Consider the following 21,841-nt stretch of genomic DNA (forward strand, 5'->3'; position numbering starts at 1 on the left):
TGGGGATGTTCAGACAACAGTCTGTTTGTGTTTGACGTGAGCTTCATTACATGAACTGTGTGGTAGGCTTATCTCCTGTTTTCATAGATTACGACCAAAGAAGGTTTTACTGACTTCAGTCTTCACAGAGAATATTGTTAACTACAGCAGTTGTTACTCCAAAGTTGAGCTGGTGAAAGAGGAGTTAAACACAGACTAAACTCTAGTGTAGTCTAGTGTCTGATTTTAACTAATTTTCTTTTACTTTTTGATTCGTTGATTAGTTAGTATTCTGTCTTAAAATCTGTTATTTGTTGAATCTCGTAATTTTTACAATCCTATAGAGCTGTATTTAGCTAGTTAGTTAGTATCCTGGGTTAGAATCTGTTATTTGTTAAATCCTGTCATTGTTATAGTTCTATAGAGCTGTATTTATTCTATAGACCAGTTAGTTAGTTAGTTAGTATCCTGGGTTAAAATCTGTTATTTGTTCAGTCTTGTCATTGTTATGTTTCTATAGAGCTGTATTTAGTTAGTATTCTGTCTCGGCGGTACAGCTAAATACAGCGGTATTTAGTAGTTACTTAGTTAGTTAGTATTCCAACTCAGAATCTGTTATTTGTTAAATCTTGTCATTCTATAGTTCTATAGAGCTATATTTATTCTATAGCACTGTTAGCTAGTTAGTTATTTAGTTAGTATTCAGGCTCAGAATTATTATGATTGTTATGATTCTATGAAGCTGTATTTAGTTAGTATTCTGTCTCAGAACCTGTTATTTGTTAAATCTTGTAATTTTTGCAATTCTGTACAGCATTATTTAGTTGTTAGTTAGTTAGTTAGTATTCCGACTCAGAATCTGCTATTTGTTAAATCATGTCATTCTACAGTTCTATACAGCTATATTTATTCTATAGCGCTGTTAGCTAGTTAGTTATTTAGTTAGTATTGTTATGATTGTTATGATTCTATGAAGCTGTATTTAGTTAGTTAGTATTCTGTCTCAGAATCTGTTATTTGTTAAATCTTGTAATTTTTGCAATTCTATACATTGGTATTTAGTTGTTAGTTAGTTAGTATTCCGACTCAGAATCTGTTATTTGTTAAATCTTGTCATTTTTGCAATTCTGTAGAGCTGTATTTATTCTATAGAGTTGTTAGTTAGTTGATTAGTTAGTTAGTATCCCGGGTTAGAATCTGTTATTTGTTAAATCTTGTCATTGTTATGATTCTACAGAGCTGTAATTAGCTAGTTAGTATTCTGTCTTAGAATCTGTTATTTGTTAAATCTTGATAAAATTTGTTAAAATTTAGTTGTTAGTTAGTTAGTATTCCAACTCAGAATCTGTTATTTGTTCAATCTTGTCATTTTTACAATTTTGTAGAGCTGTATTTATTCTACAGAGCTGTTAGTTAGTTAGTTAGTTAGTTAGTTCGTTCATTATTTAATTAGTTAGTTAGTATCCAGGTTAGAATCTGTTACTTGTTAAATCTTGTCATTGTTGCGATTCTATAGAGCTGTATTTAGTTAGTATTCTGTCTTGGAATCTGTCATTTGTTAAATATTGTAATTTTGCAATTTTTTGCAGCTGTATTTAGTTGTTAGTTAGTTAGTTTTCTGACTCAGAATCTTTTATTTGTCAAATCTTGTAAACAATTGTAAACAGTCCTATAGAGCTGTAGTTAGTTAGTATTTCAGCTCAGAAACAGTTATTTGTTAATTCTTGTAATTTTTGCAATCCTGTAGAGCTGTACTTAATTGGTTAGTCAGTTAGTATTCTGGCTCAGAATCTGTTATTTGTTAAATCTTGTCATTTTCACAATTCTATGGAGATGTATTTAGATTCTGTCTCAAAATCTGTTATTTGTTAATTGTTGTAATCTTTACAATCCTGTAGAGCTGTAGTTAGTTAGTATTCTGTCTCAGAATCTGTTATTTGTTAAATCTTGTAATTTATTCAGTCTATAGAGCTGTGCGGTTATTTATTTATTTTGTTTGTTTGTTAATAATGTGGTCTGTTTATTTTGGAAATTTTAATTTCAAATTCTGTCTCGAAATCTATAACTTAAGTTGTCAAAGAGCTATATTTTTTTTATTTGTTTGTTTGCTTAAACATTGAATTGGCTTTGTTGACAATCACAGTAGATCAACAATATGCACAAGACCTTTATACAAGGTCAGTTACAGAGGCACAATTGTTTCTGACCTCAAAGTGTGTTCTATTGATTCATTGATCCTCGACTTCCAAAAAAGAACCCTTACACCTGAAGTAACCTTAAATTAGACTTTACCGGATCTCAGACTGATTTTCAGCAGTAAAAGAGCTGTTTCACTGTACTGTGGCATCATCCCACTCAGGGAAAAAAAAAAAAAAAAAAAAAAAAAAAAAAAGCTTTTGTAAGGAAAACACAAGTCAATTTTTTCTGTCTTGGTTATTGTGTTGAACATTTAGTGCTTACCATAATGCACTGTTCCATAAGTAAGGAATACGGTATAACAATTAGTACATTAGTGCCAAGTCTCATACACTACAGTGTGATTTGTGATGTTGATGTTTTTCTGTGGCACCTCAGGGAAGTGCAGAAAAACATGCAATTAGCATCGGTCTCAGCACAGGAGGGGCTGTGCTACATGGAAATGCAGAGAGTGGCATATCTTGAACAGGGACTGAAATCTGTCATAGGAAGATGTTTGTCAGCATCGGAGGCTCTCTGGAGACCTCAGACCCAGGTGTGACACCTAACAGGGACATTTCAATGTGAACAATTCCATCACCATGCTATTAACATTATTGCTTATTAAGCCTGCAAAGGATGCTAAAAATAGGCATTTAAAGTCAAAGTCATATTTGAATTTATTGTTTACTTTCTTAATACAATCATGTTCCTATTCTTATTGTTCTTTACAAAAATTGTAATCTTTAATGTATTTACCTAAATCAAACAGTGCATTGTTAAAAATATATGTGAGCATTTTCTAGACTGTAAACCAACAAGATCTGAAAAAATCCCCTGTGAATGACCTGTTTTTGCATCAACACTGACCCTAGCTCAGTTACGCTCTGAACTCTGTTTGAAAGGTTAATGTAGAAATCTGGAGTGAATTAACTTAAAATTACTTACAATGATCTTAAAATCCTGTGCTGGTTTTGTTGTGGCTGTAAATTAATTTCAACAGGGAGCTTTGGAGCCCTTAAAGAGACAGGGGCCAAAAAAATAACAGAAAACCCAAGAAGAAAATGAATGAGTGGAAGAGTGGGCCGCGTAATGCTTCTGGCTAAGCCAGTCCATGTCTTAAATGAAGAGAAAAAGAAATTAGGCTTAACTGAAAACATATGGTATTGCGCTGGGGAAGAGGTCTGCTTAAGAGGATCGTGGCAGGGTAATAAAGAGAGACAGGAAAAGGGCACGTGTGGCGGTTTGGGTGCAGGATGGGGATTTTTTTTTCTTTCAGGGCAGTGATACAGACTGAGCTTCTTTAAAGGGCCAGCGGTGCAAAGTGAACCGTCTTAATCACGGTGCTCATCATTGAACATTCAACCGCACACACACATAGGCAGTTGGGCCTTAAAGTGGCAGAAGCCTCAAAACCCACACAATGCCATATTTCCTATTAAAATTTTATGTCTCTAATTATTACCATTAAACTAGGCACCCTTGTTGCACCCTATGTAATTTTGTAATTATAATTAGGATTTCTTGATCTTGTCTTGTTCCTTGTTCTCGCTGATATGACTGCTGAATTGAAATGCGTGTCTAAGTTTAATAATGACGCCCCTCTGGATAAAGATTCATACGCCACCAATTATTCTCTTTTTCTCAACAGATCCATTTTATGTGGCTTCTCCGTGATGTTGTCAGCCTTTCTTTGCTGAGTGTAGAATTTATTTAGCTTAATTTTTCGTGATGCTTAGACTAATTGAAAACAGCAACACTCTTTTTGCATTTATAGTTATATTATCCAGCCTTTTGGATCTAGCCTTTAGGAGTAAAATCCTCAAGACCGATACTGTTGCATTTAATATTTTAATATATTGGATGTTAATTATGTATTATTTATATTAGTGTGGTGTTAATAATAATAAAGGAATGTGAAATTAATTATAATTTAAATTATAATAATTTTAGTAGATTTAATAGTTTTTTTTTTTTGCTAATACAGGCTTTTAATTTGTGCAATTGTTGGTTTGAGCTTTATTACATGCATTTAAATTTACACAGGCAAGGTCAGAATTACAATGGTGATGTAAAACATACCTTTAAGTGTTTCTGAAGTACATTTTGTGCTTGATTTGTGTGGATTAATCAATGGCACTCAGGTGGAGTGTGTCATTTCTGCGGCATACAGGTTTCCTGAACCCTCTTCCCAATCTGCGATTGGTTGAACCAGAGTTTTGTTTCAAGCCATTTTTATGCCTTCAAGGTCAAAACAGGTCATTTGCTGTTGGTTGGTTAATCATTCCAAACTGAATTAGTTTATGATTCCGCTTTATCAGACTTTCCAAACCTGGAAAACGGAACATGTAATGGAAGCTGTTCTCCTTACAGTCTTTAATGTATTCATTGATGCAGTCGTAGAGACTGTAGTGTCACCTCCTTTTTAGTGTGAATCTCCTCTACATTAAATGTGAGCCCTTATAAGACCCAGAGGGGCCCAGCAGTCTATTTTTCAATGATGTTGTCAGACATGTTGCTGGTTCCCCAGGAGAGAGGCAGAGTAATCAGCCTTTTCATCTCCAGAGGAGAAGAGCCAGGTTCAGTGTGATGCTGTCACTTCCACTGGCCCAGCCAAGACTCAGCTCGTGTGCGCGTACACTCTTCGGGTCCTCCTTCTTAGAAAAACCGCTGGCTCTGGAAACTAACATTTAAACAACAGCAAGTCTTGGTGTGATGTTTGTTTTCTGGGATGCTCCATTTTGACATGTGGAACGATTTAAAAGCAGCGTCTTGCAGATCTGCAGCACATTAGGGGATTTGTTTGTTTTTAAATTCTGAATCATGAGTGTTTAGACTGAATATTCCACATCTTCTGTTGATAAATATTGAGTAAAGCTTCACAGTGATTGCCTTTTGTTTGAAGAAGAACACAATTGGAGATTGCAAACTACGCTTTTACAGTTTCCAAACAGATTAGAATGCGTTTTGCTGGTTTTTGAGGGAAAACGTATCACATTTGTTTCTTTTTATTGTTATTAGAAGCAGTTTGGAAGTAAATTGCATAACGGGAACACGGCACCTGGGTTTATAAATGCGAGTGGCTTCAGGCTTAATACCTAGCCAAATGCCAGTTTAGCTGAAGATCAAAACCAAGACTTGTTTTATTAAAGAGCAAATTGCTTTTATGGCTTTAATTCACTTTTTCTTTTCAAAAGGTAGATTCACAATCCCCTTTCTTTGTGTAGGTGTTGGAACAATTGTTCTGTTCGGCGCACCTCCCTAAAATAGCAGACGTACCGTGCTTGTAAGAAAATTAGCGAATTTAATTTCCTTGAGTAATGGAAATGTCATGCACCATTTAATAAAAGTCCATGAAAAAAGGCAACATTCTATGCAGTGCAGATAGCTGAGCCCCATGGATTTGAAAGTTACACTATTGCTTCGTTTGATGTTTTCTCGCAGTTTTGTTCTTTTTTTCTCGATTTGATTTCGAATTAATCTGAACAGCTTCGATGTAAATACGGAAATGAAAGTTGTTTGGTGTCCCCCCGAAACTCACAGCGCAGCAACTTGAGCGCGCAGATAACTGCCTCCTTTTAAAGCGTGAATTATTTTACCTTTATGAGTTTGTCTCATCTTCAAGGTCAGAAATGTAATTTTTGCTCTTTCAAAGGGTTATAACCTTAAAAGGGAGCCTACATCCTAGGTGATTAATGAGAGACTCCTGCATTTGATGTTTCAACGCTGACATTTTAAACTTTAAATATTTTATATGCACACCTAGGAAAAAAAAAAAAATGAAGATACGCATTCATGTGGAATAAACGGTATTGCGGAGAAGAAAGGCCTGGCCGGGTATCATTTTAATAGAACAGTTAGAGTGCAATGGTTTTTCTTGGTGATTTTTATTTGAGGTTTTTATGTGTGCGCAAGCTGATTTAAAGGCACACTAAATCATCGGGGATGGGGAGTAGTGGATTATGCATTTAATCAAGTAGCAGGCCTTGGAAAAGTGGCTGGCCGAGCCACCAGGGCATCAGCTTTAGGCCCCAGAATGCTTTGCCTGCCCTTTGAGTCTGGTTTAAAAGAGAGAAAAAAAAATCCAAAGCCATTTTCACCTCCGTCTGAGGTGAAATAAACTCTGGTCGAGACGTGAGAGAGGGAGGGAGAGTATCCTCCAATGCACCGGATTACTTGTGCTTCAAATTTACTGTAGGATTTTCCGCTTTTTCATGATGCGCACCAGTCTATTAGTTAGCAAAGAATGGAATTGGGCCGATCTACTTGTTATTAAAATTTCTCACCCTACCGCATTTGTTTTGAAAAAAGCTTTTAAAGGCTTGGAAGGATGCGCAGGCCTGTGCCCATCATCGCATCTAATACGCTTTTTATATGTGGCATAATAAAAGCCCGGAGAATGAAAACCTGCTACCTGGTATAAGAATACTGCAGTTAGCCATAAAAGCCATAGCAATCTGCCTTTAACACAACCGCTGCCTCAATCTCACATAGGCAGTCCCGACCATCATTCAAATGTCCCGGTGAAGACCATTTCATGGGACTGTATCGCAGGGTCAGAGCCAGATTTGATGCTCTGTGACATGTCCAAAAGTTGCACCCACATTTGACGGCAGTCTTCCGAAAGACGAGAACACCAGGGGCACCGGGGGTGACGGTGCGCAATAGCACCTTGTTTGATGTGGGCCGGTTGACGGGTAAAACCACAGTGATTTCCTGTTCATAAAACATTCCCATTATTGCTGGTCCATTGAAAATTAATATGTGCTTAATGCTTGATGACTTGCATTTTCCTGCAGGACAACAAAGCTTTTAGCTCACTGGTTAATTTATACATGACAGTGCTTAGCCTGACACTGCTGTAAAAATGCATGAGGCCTTCATTACAGCCAGTCACTGGCCGCAAATTAGCGGGAAGCGAGATAGAAGCCACGGAAAGTTCTGGAATGTTCCACGGTGATGTATTGTGCTTCCAGGCATTTCTGTTTGTTTAGACTGATTAGCTATGGAAACCCGTTTCTGCCTCAGAATACATAAAATGAAGTTTAAAGTAAGTCATATTGTGAGATATAAAGGCACACTGTGAGATAGAAAGTCACAAAGTTGTAAATGTGAGATATAAAGATGTCATTGTGAAATAGAAATTTGCAATTGTGACATATAAAGTAAAATTGGGAAATATAAAGTTAGTGTTTTTGAAAGAGGTCTCTTATGCTCACCAAGGCTGCATTTATTCATTAAAAAACAGAATTTTGGCTTGGTTAAAAAAAAAAAATAAAATAAAATAAAAAAATAAATAAAATATATATATATATTTTTAAAATCCCAACACTCGATTAGTCTAGCCTGTTATCATTTAATGTATGGAACATTGTAGCACACCTCCCATACAATAAATCGTCATAAGCTTTGTGCTTTGTTACTTTTGATATAAAACAAAGTTTCAAATTTCAAATTCTATCCATTTTATTACAGTATTTAAACAAAAAATGCTGTTTTGGTGCCGTTTCATATGGAGATCGCTGTAGCGCCTCAGTTCAAAAGAAGCGGCAGCGTGAAGCGCACGTAAACTGATCATTTCCTTAGAATTACAGAATAACAGTTTGTAAACAATGTCACAAAATGTCACGTTTACCTTGGAAAGAGCATATTCTGTGACCATGAACTCATTAGTCAACTAGAAAAATGAACACTAGAGAGGAGCATTTTGCTAAATATAATTTTTACTGTTCTTCAGTGTTTATGTTTGAATAAATCTATCAAGTGTTTATGACAGCCACCATTTAAATGTTTATATCATAAAAAACGAACTGGAGTAGAAATACAGTTATTTAACTTTATTATATTATTAAGTGTTTGTATACAAATCAGTTCATTTTAACCTTTAATAATATAGTAATGTAGTATCAACTGACTCCCATGTATATTTTACAGCATTAGTTGAGAGGGGTTTTTTTGCCTTGAGAAAATTTGCCATGTAATGTGCCTGATATATATCCAGAATAATCAATATTAAATCAAATCAGAAATCAAATTGTAAGCTTGTGAATCAGAATCGAATCGTAAATTTTGTGTCAAAAACCAGCCCTAGTAAAATAAAATAGTAATATTGTGAAATATTGCTAAAATGTAACCCTCTGCAGTCTGAGGGGGTTTGGGGGCCCTGGACAACTTTGAAAAAATAGAAAGCAATTGTTTTATATTTCCTGGTTTGGTGTTTAGTAAACATTCCCTATTATTACCAATGTTGAAATAGAGCATTGAATAGAAGTTTAAAAGAACAGCATTTACTTCAAATAGACATTTTGTAACATTATATAAATGTCTTTACTGTCACTTTAGATTTATTGAATGCATCCTTGCTGAATAAAAGTATTAATGTCTTTTAAAAAGTACTGACCCCAAACTTTTGAACTGTATTGTACCTATAAAGTTGCCCTTGGGAGATATAATGGGAAATTTTGATGGATAAAATTTTGAGATATTAGGTCACATTGCAAAGTATAATGTTGCCACTGCAATATATAAAGTCACATTGTGATATATGAGTTCTCGCTGTCTCTCTCTCACTCTCTTAATCTTTTTTAATAATAAAAAAGGACCTCCATAATTATCAGCTAAATGATAGTCGGGTCAAAATTCGGGGTCAACAGTTTTTGTTGTACTATTAAGTTCTATCATTCATTTGAGAGTTTAAAAACTTGAGTAAGACACTTTTTTCTGTATACATACTTTGGAAAGGCAAAGGTAGATTTAATGGGATTTACAAACAAACATTGTATATCAGGGCTGGGTTTGTCTTCTCCTATTTGCTCCTGGGGGGGATTAAAGCCGTCAATCACATTGACTGACGGCTCTCAAATCACATGTTTGCAGCAAAGTGACTGATTTTTGTCAGCCCTTGTCGGGGAGAGAATGGCGTTATCGGAAGCACCTTGTTTGGAGATGCGCAAAACTGCTAAACCCGCAATTCATGAGAGATCTGTTTACAATCTGCCCTGGCCGCTAACTGCTAAGCAGTGTGCAGCGGAGCATTATGGGCCGCTTCAAGGAGAGGAGCGAGTGATTACATCCTCAAATAGCTGCCTTGTCTGTTCCAGCCTCTTTAGAGGAGAAAGAACATAGTGAGCTGGAAGATATTATCTTTATAGCGCACACACACACACCGTCACGCAACAGTCGTTTCAGCCTTGTTTTAGGGTTAATCTTGCTGTGTTTAGTTAATATCACTGAGGTATTCATTCATAAGTAAATGTTTTTTCTTATCCGATTCATTTTTGTGTCATACACTCAATCTTGCGCCGCAAAGTCGTTTGTCAGTGGCAGTTCGATGTCTTAAGCTTGACAGCTCTGCCGCTGCTGCTCCATTGATAAAGTGTCTTTTTCAAGGCCATTATTTCCAATCTTCCAATTACATGCTAGTTAGTTTTATAGACTGAGGCTGGCTTAAAAAACAAGACTAAAACAGCTGCAAATTGATCATTCTGAACTAATTTGTTACTTTTTCCTCTCAACGTAGTATCCTTGAGGGTGTTTGCATTGAGTGCTCACATATTATCAGTTAGATTTGCATATTAACCCTTTCTTTGACTGTTAAGGTGCACTGTGTCCTTTGCACTTTTTGTTTTGTGGAATAATAGGGTTCTGTTGCTTTAAAAGTGGACCGGCTGTTTTATTTAGCTGGCTTTGTGGGAAGGCCATATCTTTTGTCTCAAGTCAATCACTGTATATGGTACATTGCTTCATACATTAAAGCTATAGGATGGTGCAAACAGCAGATTATATTGCACTGTCCATTAAATGTTTTTAATAGAGAAGCTGCATTAGAGATTTTATTTTTACAGTAATAAATACATCACTTATTGAAGCTTTTTCCCAGTAGAGGCCAAACTGCATTAGTACACTGACCATTAGGATACAGGAAACATGTGTACGTCTGATGTATATCGTGTTTGATATAAGAAACAAGCATTCTGTGTTCTATTCAGATGGAAACAGAGAAGGAGACAGGGAGAGAGGACTGTTTATCCCGCTCAGTGCCGGCCGCTCTGATCTATACGACCCCTTTGTAAATAAATCTTCACAAAGTGCAAGCGCGAATTTTATCTGAAATGTGGTATTTAGGAGATTCAGAGTGAATGATGATATGTGACAATCAGTCACAGCAATTAGTGTAACTGTTAAGAGCCCTTTTTGTTTTCTCTCACCCATACAGAATGTCACAAATAAATCCTCGCTTGCATTTGCATATTAATTGGATCGGAGACGTCAAGCATCTTTCATTAAGCAAAATGATCTGCATATTTGGAGACATAAAATAGTTTATTTCGACGTGGGAAAAGAAGTCATTGAAAATTGACCGCACATACGATGTAAACTTTGTTGATGGAGCCTGACAGCTTAACCCCTTAGGTGCCAAGCCGTAACTGTGGTGATGGCCTATTGTTATTGAGACAAGGCTGTAATTGCGACGTGCGGAATTAGGCATTGTAGGAGCCTAAATGAGACATCGCGAGGACAAGTTTCACATTGCGCCTTTTCGGCGCCGTTGTTTAAGTCAATGTTTTTTTAGTGTCAGGGGAGGTAAATGGTAATAGATCAAGCCAATCAAGCGCGGGGCATTTCAGGTTATCGCAATGTACGTCGCCCGGTCGATTAGACGAGTTAATGCGCAGAATTCAGCGCAGAAAGAAAAAACCGACATTATTTCGAGTGATTAACTTATGATCTTGGGCTCACAATGGAACAGCAAATTATCTGTTTCTTTGTATCGCAGTTTGTTTAACCCTAGCGCCGATAGTCTGTCCTTTGAAATGTGTCGGATGAAAAGCAAATATAATGGAGGACTAATTTGAGATGGCAGGCGAAATGGACCTGGAGGGAAAAGACTGTTGTGTGTGTCAGACATCGCAATGCTTTTGTTTTCCGCCGCTGCCTTCCATTCTAAAGGGAAAATCGACACTGGTTTTGGTTCGATATGATTAAGGAAGAGAGAGGACGGTAATGGAAGGGCTGTGTATCGCGGGGTCTACATGGTTAGGGGCTAGACTTGTGAATAATTTGATTAGGTTGCAGGGGAATATATCTGAAGGATTATGTAAATAGCCTTGCCCCCATGCCGAATTCTTTTGAACTCCTCAGAAGTCGCATCTGCCGGGGTCGGCTGCCAGACAGGACGGCCGCCTTCGCGTTGGCTGATTCCTCTGTGTTTCGTCGAAGTGTTTAAAGGTCATATTGAGAACAAACAACGCTGGCCCTGATGCAGCTTAAAGGGCCTCGGTCTCAAACGACTCAAATTTATCTTTTGTCGATTAAAAATGAATGATGATTACGAACGCGTAAACATTCTGCCGCTTTAATGCGTTTATTGTCCCAGAATAATTAGTCTTCATCATCATCTTAGCGCGTTTCCAGCTCTAATACGCTCTTTAATGCAACGCATGTATATTTGGAAGCATTTTCCACTCTTGTTTCACCTCTTTGATTATGAGATTTTTCCCTTGGCCTTATTTGGTGCATTTCTGGGTGGGGATGTGTTTGTATGAAGCGCTATGGCAACCAAAGTCAAGGTGACCAAGACCATGTTGAACACATTAGATTAGCAGAACACAGAAGCAGAGACAATGCAGCTTGCACAAAATGCAATTTATCTGGTGCCTGATTGTGGGCCTTTCAGAAAGCAGCCCCGCTCTCCTGCCTGCCGGTGGATTTATTGCAGAGTAAGTCTTACCGTTCCTCTCCCCGTCTGCTGTTGTGCCTGTGGCTGTGTGGCTGAATGACTAGCTGGAAGAACATTTTGGCCAGTTAAGGATTAAAGAGAATATGTGTTGATGATTCCGGGACAGGAATGTCTATGAACAGAGAAAATTTAGTTCCTACACGTCGGGAGCGCCTGGGATGTATCTCCGTCCACTTTTTTCTTTCCTTATTAAGAAACTTCCTTGAACTGAAATGCACATTTTTTGCTCTTGTGTTAGGCTGTTTATATTGTTGCTAGAGCAGTTACTATGCAGAGCTACTGGCCATGTTTATCTTGAGAGGTGAAAAAAATGCTGTGTCAAGACTGGTTTGTAACTTAATTTATACATACAGTGATGCTCTTTTGAATGAGGAATGAAGTGCTTTAACAATATAAAAAATGCTGAATACATGTTATAAATTCCGCAGGTGAAAAATAACCATGCTCGCAGCGAGCAATATAACGAGAACTATATCCTTCTTAGGATTTGATATATTTGATTTCTGAGAGGCGGAGGCATTTGATTTGTCTGGTTTATGATGATCAGAAAACATTTTTCATATGAAGGTGAATCTAACAGAAACATGTCCAGACTACGTTTGACTATAGTCGAATTCACTACTAATATTATTATTATCAGTGGTGTGCAGTGGTAAATTCATGTCCCAGTCACATTTTCTGGGTTTAATAAACATTACTTACACTATCAGAAGAAAAAAAAAAAAAAAAAAAAAAAAAAAATGTAATCAATATTCTGTTTACTAAAGTCAAGTATGAATCTCATCAAGTTAGTGTTTTTAAGCATTTTACATTTATTCCAAAATAATAACTCAAGCAGTAACAATTTTAACAGTATATTTTATTTGTGAACTTATGTTCAGCTATTTTTTAAGTAGTTGACTTTTAACTCATCAAAGTTTGGTAAATATTGGTCACAGACAGGGATTTACTTTAAATGTAAAAAGCTGATTATTCACTGTAAACTCACAGATCATGCACTGTAAAAAAAAAAAAAAAAAGAAATAGTTGAGAAAACTTGATGCAGTAAGACCTTTGAGTTCTCTCAACAATAGTTTTTTAGTTTTTCTCAGTGAAGATACTTTGTTTAGCCAACATAAATTTGTTGTTCATGCAATGTTGATTGTCTTTTTTGCTAATAGAAAAAAGTCTCGTCACAGCAACTGAAACAACAATTACTGTCGTTGTGGTAACTTATTTTTTTATGTATCAATTTTTTTTTTATTGTTTACAAATGACTTAAGTGAATTGTTATAGAAACCTTAATGGATAACTTAGTCTAATATGTAGACAACATTGTCTTTGTTTGTAAAATATCTTACATGACTAAGATATCCAGTAAACAGATACAATTTGAGCACACTCTAGGCCTCAAAACTAGACACACAAACCTCAAGAACAGCTGCAATCAACAAACGCTCTTTACGTCACAGTGCAACAAATAACTAACAAAAATGACAAAACAACAACAAACAGCAAAATAATAATCCTATAACAGTAACTGCATAATTTATTCATGCTGCAATGCATGCTGGGAACTAACAAAGCCTTAACATTTCAACATTATGAAATTCTTTGTTCAGACAACTGTTTGACTAGTTGGGACAACATTTGGGGTAATTTTGTTGGTCTGACAAGGGTTTTTATGTCGTTTCAAGAAAATACCAACTTTTAGTATCTGAGACTCAAAATGTTTTGTAAACTGGTAAATATGCATTGTTCTCATGCCATTTTATGTCTTATTTTGACATAAAGTGATTATATCTAAGTGTGTGAGTTGTTTACTTACTTTTTTAAAATTAGTCTTCCGACTAATGCCGTTATATTGTTCATTCAGACTGATTCGCGAACGCGAAACACGCTAACACAAAAGGTGGGATTTATCACATGAACCAATCACAGCCAAACATAACCGGTCATATCCAATCATATCGCAATGGAGGCATTGCCTGCTTTGTGAATCTACCCCATTCATTCTCAGTTACCCCCCCCCACCAAACTCACCGCATACCTTTTAGGGGTCTATTGAAACTTAATGGGTTCAGGAGAGGCGAGAGACGGGAACTTCTGCTGTAACTTTATCTCCTGGTGTCGCTGTTGGACAATGTTTCTTTAAAACAAGCGATTTATACACTTTTGAATGTTATATTTTGTAATCATGGCACTGTTTAATTTTTGTACTATGAATTTGTGTGTGTGTATGTTTTTCAACAAATTTTAGTTTCTTCCGATTCAGAGGTAAGATGTGCCCTGGAGGATTTGTGAAATTTGCTCATTTAGTTGTTTGTTACAGGCAGCATCAGGCCCCACATGATCAATTTCCAAAACAGCTAAATGCCACTAATTTTGGCAGCTGGTTTGAAGTGCGGCTCCTCCCAGGCAGCACGTTAAATATCAGTGATAATTTATGCTCCCCTCTGTGCTGTGGCCGGGGCTGCACTTTGCGTTAGAGCACATGGCTGTTAAGTAGGGAAGTGTTAAAGAATGCTTCATAGAAACTGCGCTGGGGCTTGCCAGTGTTAAAAGTAATCGCTTTGGCAGACGCTATATTTGAAACCTTCAAACGCGTCTAACTTTACATAAAGTCGAAAACCTGAGAACTGTTAAGCTCAGTGTTCTCTGTGTTGCCAAGCGCGCCGTCTGTCCCTGTCTTTCAGTTGGGGTGTAATGCACGAGGGTCCTGTACGTGAGTATGTCCCACTCACTGCTGCATGAATCCTGGGACTGTTTTACACTGTCTCTGTGTTTGGGTCTGGGGTTAGGGTCTGTCTGTACCGGTAGTGGCCTTGCACCGGCTGTGGAATGCACAGCACTGGTCATTGCCCCGTCAGGAAGAAGGGAACATACTGAAAAGAGTTTAAAAATGCATTCTGCTTATGGATATCTCAGTTGTTCAGCTTGAGAAAAGCAATGGTGGGTTGAGCTCTCTGCTGAAGCGGTCACAGTGGCTGTGAGTGATTTAAAGGGGACAGCTGGATAACAGCATTTTTATTCTATTTTAATTCTATTTTTAGCTTGCCTTTTCTGTTAGGAAAGCTCATTGTGCAGTTGCTGTTTGGCTTGTTGGTGTGTGCTGGGTGTAAAGTTTAAATAGGTGGGGGAAAATATGAGCAGACTAGCTGTTTTGTGAAAAAATGGAAAAAATGGAAAAAGCAGGAAATTGCGACCAGGAGACAAGGCTACATTTATCTGCTTCCTTTTCAAAATCTCAAGGAAAAATGGAAAGGAAAACAGAATTTTTCAAAAAGGGTCAGGGAGCGTTTCTTCTGATTGGACAAGAACGGAACTAACCTTTGGAGGAAAGAAAGAACTGATAGAGAGGTTAGTAACGGGTGCTGTTTTTTAATTTAGGCCTCAGTACTCACTGTTCTCTGTAAAAACGTAAAAACGCACTGTAAAAATGTTTCACCTTCAAAAGTTAAATTTCTAGTTCAACCAGAAATGACAGAACTTTGTTTGAGCATTCTAAGTGCCTTTTTCGTAGCAACCAATGGTGTAGAGTTGGGGGTGGGGCTATCTGTTTGGTTGACCAATGACAGTCAGAGAGAAAGAAATTAACTTTTTTTGTTAGTGTTGTTCTTACATTTGATCACACTATTGGCACGTATTACATACTTCACCTCTGAAATGTATGCACAAACTGTGCAAGAAGTGATCTATGTATATAGCACAACTGTTTTCAGAGTTGATAATAATAAGAAATGTTATTTGAGCACCAAATCATGTGACGCTGAAGACTGGAGTAATGGCTGCTAAAAATTCAGCTTTGCTATCACAAGAATAAACTAAAATATATTAAAATAGAAAAGAGTTTTAACAAAATTTCAGAGTATTACTATTTTTACTGCACTATGTAGTGCTGGCCTAGCTGAAAAATCCCTCCATAGTCAGCGCTTCATATCAGTATGTCTGTATATAATAACAAGTAATCCTAGTCAGAAGTCACCTGGATAGTTGCGCATGCTTTGCAGCTTTATGTGTGTGTGTGAGGCAAGATATAGAGGTATTATTACCCCTGAGAGGTGAAAGGTCAAGCATTAAGCAAACTGCCTGCTTAGAGCTGTGCACTAGAGATCTCACTCCTCTGGCCCTGAAAATACTCCAGTGACTTGTCTAAATAATCAGGCAGTCCTCTAGCATAGATAACAGCACTGATAAATAAACACCAGAGGCTGAAGCTAAACACAGACAGCGCTATAGGAGCGTGCAGCCATGCAGTTCTTCAAAGCGTGGGGATTTGTAGCGTGTCAAGTGCTAGGACCCATCTAAGGGGTTAATTTGTTTCTCTGGTTAGTGCTGCGTGGGACTACCTTTGGTCCAGAGTGCTTTTCTCCTATTATGTTTTTTGACCTTCTAAAAAGGAACAGTCGGTTTCGACCTCATTCATGAAAAAAGGGGAAAAACAATGGACTGGGTGGGTTAAGGAAGTCACATCATATCAAAATGAGATTAGAAACTAAAGAAAGGGCATTAAAATTCCACCCTTGATAAATAAAACCACTGTAGACCTCTTGACATTGAAATAATTGGGGGGGGCGGGCGGTTATTTGTTGTTTGCAACATTTTTAAAAGTGCCAAAAAATAATGTTCCAAAGTATCTAAATATCCTTAAAACGAAAAAGTTATTAAATTTGCACGTTTATGCATTAATCTCACAAAATTTAGTGCGGTTTATGCTTAAAAAAGAAAAATATAATATAATATAATGTACTGTTAAAATCAAAATTTAACAAACACCTTGCAGAATCTGCAAAAAAGGTTAATAATTTTTACCAAATAAGAGGGATCATACAAAAAGCATGTTATTTTTTTAGTATTGACCTGTATAAGATATTTTGCATAAAAGACATTTACATATAGTCCACAAGAGAAAATAATAGTTGAATTTATAAAAATGACCCTAAAGTTTACATACACTTGATTCTTGCGTGATCCACGTGTTGTCAAATTAAATATTGTTACGGTCATGTTTACAGAGATGAACTGACAGCGCGAAATCTCATTCATGAGATTTGAATTTTCCTCTGTAAGACAACCTCATGCATATACATAATACAGCGCTGTGATTGGATCATAAGAGTTCATTCTCATGAATATTACTGAGAAAAGCTCAGAAAAACGGTGACGTAGACATGTACTCTCCAGCCACAGCCGCCAGTCGCCACTCCAATTGAACGCATATACATCACTTTTCGTGACATAGGTTCAACTTTGCTTTTTAATTTGGAGAACGAAATGGCTCCAAAAAATGAAAAAATAACTTTTAAAAATAATGAGTGCCATTATAGATTTCAGTGATATGCAATCTGTACATATATGTTAACATTTCAAAAAATATGTTTTAGGGTTTCATGACACTTGCTGTGTTGTTACCTGAATGATTCACAACTGTTTTTTTTAAGTGATAGTTGTTAAACTGCCTGATGTTCTTCAGAAAAGTCCTTCAGGTCCCACAAATTCTTTTTTTTTTTTTTTTTAGCATTTTTGTGCATTTGAACCCTTTCCAACAATGAGTGTATGATTTTGAGATCCATCTTTTTTTACACTGAGGACAACTGAGGGACTCATATGCAACTATTACAGAAGGTTCAAACACTCACAGATGCTTCAGAGGCAAAAAAAAACACAACAACAAAAAAAACAATGCATTAAGAGCCAGGGGTGTAAACTTTTGAACAGAATGAAGATGTGTACATTTTTCTTATTTTACCTATATAATATATATTTTTTTTTTCATTAAGTACTGCCTTTCAGCTGCTAAAATATACTTACATGTTTCCCAGAAGATAAAGTAACTTAAATTTACCCTGATCTTCGAATTCAAAAAGTTTTCACCTCCCAGCTCTTAATGCATCCTATTTCCTTCTGGCGCATCAGTGAGCATTTGAACCCTGTGTAATAGTTGCATATGAGTCCCTCAGTTGTCCTCAGTGTGAAAAGATGGATCTCAAAGACATACAGTCATTGTTAGAAAGGGTTCAAATACACAAAAATGCTGAAAACTAAAGAATTTGTTGGACCTGAAGGATTTTTCCGAAGAACAGCGGGGAGTTTAGGTATAGGACAAAGAAGGGACTTATGAACAACTATCACTAAAAAAAAAAAAAAAAAAAAAAAAAAAAACACACACAGCTATGGATCATTAAAGTAACAACACAATATTAAGAATCAAGCGTATGTAAACTTTTGAATAGGGACATTTTTATAAATTCAGCAGTTATTTTCTCTTGTGGACTATATTTAAACATCTTTTTTTGACTGTATGTAAACACGTGAAATATCTTTTTCAGGTAAGGACTAAATAAAAAATAACATGCATTTTGTATGATCTCTCTTGTTTTGGTAAAATAATTAACATTTTGCAGATTCTGCAAGGTGTATGTAAACTTTTGACCTCAAGTGTAATATAATAAACTTACTGATTTTGAAAATTATTTGTATATTTTTGGTAAACTATTTGCTACCCAAATTGTTTTATCCCATCTGTTTGTGTTGAATATTGTTAATTAGACTCCATTGTTAATGAGACTCCATACTGGGTTCAATGTCAGCATTTTAACACTATGTACTACTTTGTTGTTGCAGGAAAATCTGTAGGGAGTGGAGAGAAAGAAAGACAGAGACGAAGAGAGCACATTATCACACATAGTCAAAAGATCTCCAAATGCTTCGGGTCCCATATTAGGTAATGAATCTCCAGCAGAAAGCAAGTTAATGAGAAATATATTGACACACTGGTGTTACTGTGGACCTGTAGAAAGAACAGAGTAACATCTGTTTACGGCTGTTACACTGTGTACTAGAAGCCTGGATGTGAGATGCTGAAAACAGAAGTTTAAGAGAGATATGTTTTAGCTTCAGCGTTAAACCTATGAAATAAAAAAATAGATCAAATTAGATCTTTAATATCTCATGATTTCTATTAGACAGATTTCACAGATTGGTATCCTGCTGTAATCTCCTGTTGTATCTTCTCTAGACTTTCAGATAAAATCTCAGCAATGTCACAAACTGTGCTGAGATATCAAAGTCTGTGATTAAAAGTCAGAGATATGAACTCAAATATTTCTCATCAGATACCTTTGAGAGGATTATCTAAACTAATGTTACTGTCAATTGTCTCATTTGATTCTACTTTAGCAGAAAGACTTGAAAGAGCTAAGAAAGAGCAATCTTTAAGCACTCCACTTTTCCATTGGAAAGAACAGGCAGGTCATAAATTAATATATTGTATTTTTGGTGGCCAAAAAACGGAAAAACAAATTTAGAGCCCAAAATCATTCGTCTAGTGTGTTTGCCAAGGTGTTTGGTATTTTGCTGGCCTTTAGACAAGAGCTCTCATGGTCGCACTTGTGGAGAGATAGCTGTCTATTTCGTAATGCACCTTACTTGAATTTTGTTCTATTTTTGTCAAGATTTTCTTTTCTAAATGGAGGAAAGGGAGGCAGGGGGGCGTCATGTGCGTCACGGCCTCTGTTTTAGGAAAAGTGACACTCTGCCTTTAAAGACTCTTCAGAGCGCTGAGATAAGGAATTTAGGGGCTTTATCTGAAATGCCACGGTTTAATTTAAAGGGGTGAGGCACTTAGGTTCTGGCACCGGCCTTTCAGTCTAGTGATAAATTTGCAAGAAAGTGGAAAAGATTGGAGCCCGGAGAGCAGATTAGTGGGATACAAATATAGAAGTGACATTGTAGTGGGTATTAGTCAGGTGCTTGTCTGAGCGAGTGGCCGGCCTCTGATAGGCTGGAGTGTATGGCTGCTAAACGATTGATTGGTGCGCCAGATTGATTAGGCCAGTGAGGCATCGGTCGTTTGTGTTTCCCTTAACTACTGCCTGCCGCCTCTCCGTTTCCTCCTTCTCCCTTCGTTTTCTTCCTCTCTGATTCTCTCTCTCTCGCTCCGCAACAGTTGGTGTGTGTTCGTCTTGGCTGTTCTCCACAGCCTGTTTGATGTGGTTTCCAGAAGTCCTGATCTGCAGTCCCTGGCCACTCTTTTTGTCATCGCTAGACCTGCTGTCTCTTTAGCCTCCATTGACTCCTTTTAACCTCCTCCTGTCTCCCTCACATTTAAACAGCTGTTTGCCTCCCCACCCGCTCGCTGGAGATAATAGCGCTCCTGTTTTCCAAAGAAGTCGCCTCTCGATGTTTCATTCTGGTGGATTGTGTTGATTTCAGTTGTTTGTTTATGTGAGAAGCACTTCAGTGGAGAAACCATCCAAGCTCAGGCTCAGACGGTACACCCACAATCCGTTCACGGTCCGTCTGATGCGTATTGCACACAAAACTGACAAGACTATATCTGAAAATCGCTAGTTCAGATCTGATTGGCTGACTTTATGCGGCTCCCAGGTGTGTTTACAAAGTAGCAGACTGACACAGTGAGCACTTCTGAGGAAGAGCTAATCACTGGATTTGCTGATGTTTGCCAGATTAGTGACATCAGAACTTTGTAAGATGCTCAGAGTTTTCTTTTGAAGCACTGAATAGTCCGTTAACTATAGTAGGTGTGAAAAACACTACCGCTATTATTTGATCTTTATTTGATCAAAAATACACTAAAATAGCAAATTTAAATAACTGTTTTCTATTTTAATATACTTTAAAATGTAATTTTTTCCTGTCATGGCAAAGCAGCCATCACTGTATTCTTCAGTGTCACATGATCCTTCAGAAATCATTCTAATATGCTGATTTGGAATCATTATTATTATTATTCTCAATGCTGAAAACAGTTTGTGCTGCTTAATATTTTGTAGAAACTGTGATATGTTTAAAAAGAACAGCATTTATTTGAAATAGAATTATTTCAATGTAAAAGTTTTTAATACCACTTTTGATCCTTTTAATGCATCCTTGCAAAATGAAAGCATTCATTTCTTTCCAAAAATGAAATAAAATATATTCATAAAATTAACAAATCAAGTATTCTAAATGACCTCGCTCCAATGTAAAAACAAAATGAACATTAAAACTGCAAGCAGCATTGAAAGGGCCCTCGCACCTGGGTTCACCGCCACCTGGTGGCTTTAGGAAAACAGCGAACTGTGGACAATATGCATTTAAAAGTTGTAAATATAGACGGAATATGTCAAAGTTATTTATATGTGCCAAACTTCCTGTTACCAGGTGGTGACGCTATTACTATAAGGCTGTGTGTCCACCAAACTGTTTTTCCTCGCGGTTGGCGTATTTTTTCAATTGTTCTCAATGGGAGTGCCGCTTTTTTAAAATGCCAGGAGAGTGCCCAGCGCTGAGCGTCTTTTCGCGCTAAACATTCGCCCGTTTTTTTCTCAGCACCCAAAGTTGAAGAAAGTTCACTTTGTTACTTTCTGGTCAGCTAACCAATCAGAGTGGAGAAGGGGTGGGACTACAGTAGTCAACATTTGAAGTGGATCAAAAAAAGTTCATCAAAGCTGTCCTAAGAAAAGAACGGGTGTTGTTTTGGTTTTAGGACGGCTTTGATGAAAGATTTTCATCCACTTCAAATGTTGACTACCGTAATACCGACCACCCCGCTTGTACTATGGCTGAACAACATTGGAGAAGTTAATATTGCTTGTCTCCGAGTATTTATGTGTTTAACAGTCTGAATTGCCAGAGTACCATTTTATTGTTCTAAAAAAAAATAATGCTTGGAGAAATATTTCATTCACTGTGCGTTTGCCATTACTTAAGTGGATATTTTGTATCATAACAACCACAGTGTCTCAACAGAAAAAAATGCTGCGCTCTCAAGTGCTCTCAGCTGGGCGTTTTCAGCTGGCTAAAACGCTTTGGTGGACACATAGCCTAACTGGATATTGGCATGTAGATGTCTTCAGGCCAGCACTTTTATAAAACATATGAAGTTTGGTGCAAATTGAACATGGTATGTTTGAGTTAGTGCAAAGCATGACATATCCTGTTACCAACAGGTGGCGCTATGATTAT

At 37.0% G+C, this 21,841-nt stretch overlaps 1 protein-coding gene across 15 annotated transcripts in view; it reads left to right on the forward strand.

The window, feature by feature from the left end:
* casz1 (castor zinc finger 1) overlaps positions 1-21,841 on the forward strand; it is a 234,777-nt gene that overhangs the window by 94,047 nt on the left and 118,889 nt on the right. For 8 of the 15 annotated variants that reach the window (XM_051097448.1, XM_051097449.1, XM_051097441.1 and 5 more), the window contains one exon: positions 18,497-18,596. The exons of the other annotated variants lie outside the window; for them this stretch is intronic. The gene's annotated coding sequence lies outside the window, so the exon portion shown is untranslated. The remainder of the gene's footprint in view (positions 1-18,496; positions 18,597-21,841) is intronic. 15 annotated transcript variants of the gene reach the window in all.

Source organism: Labeo rohita, chromosome 23 (assembly GCF_022985175.1).
Source record: "Labeo rohita strain BAU-BD-2019 chromosome 23, IGBB_LRoh.1.0, whole genome shotgun sequence".
NCBI classification, from domain to species: Eukaryota; Metazoa; Chordata; class Actinopteri; order Cypriniformes; family Cyprinidae; genus Labeo; species Labeo rohita.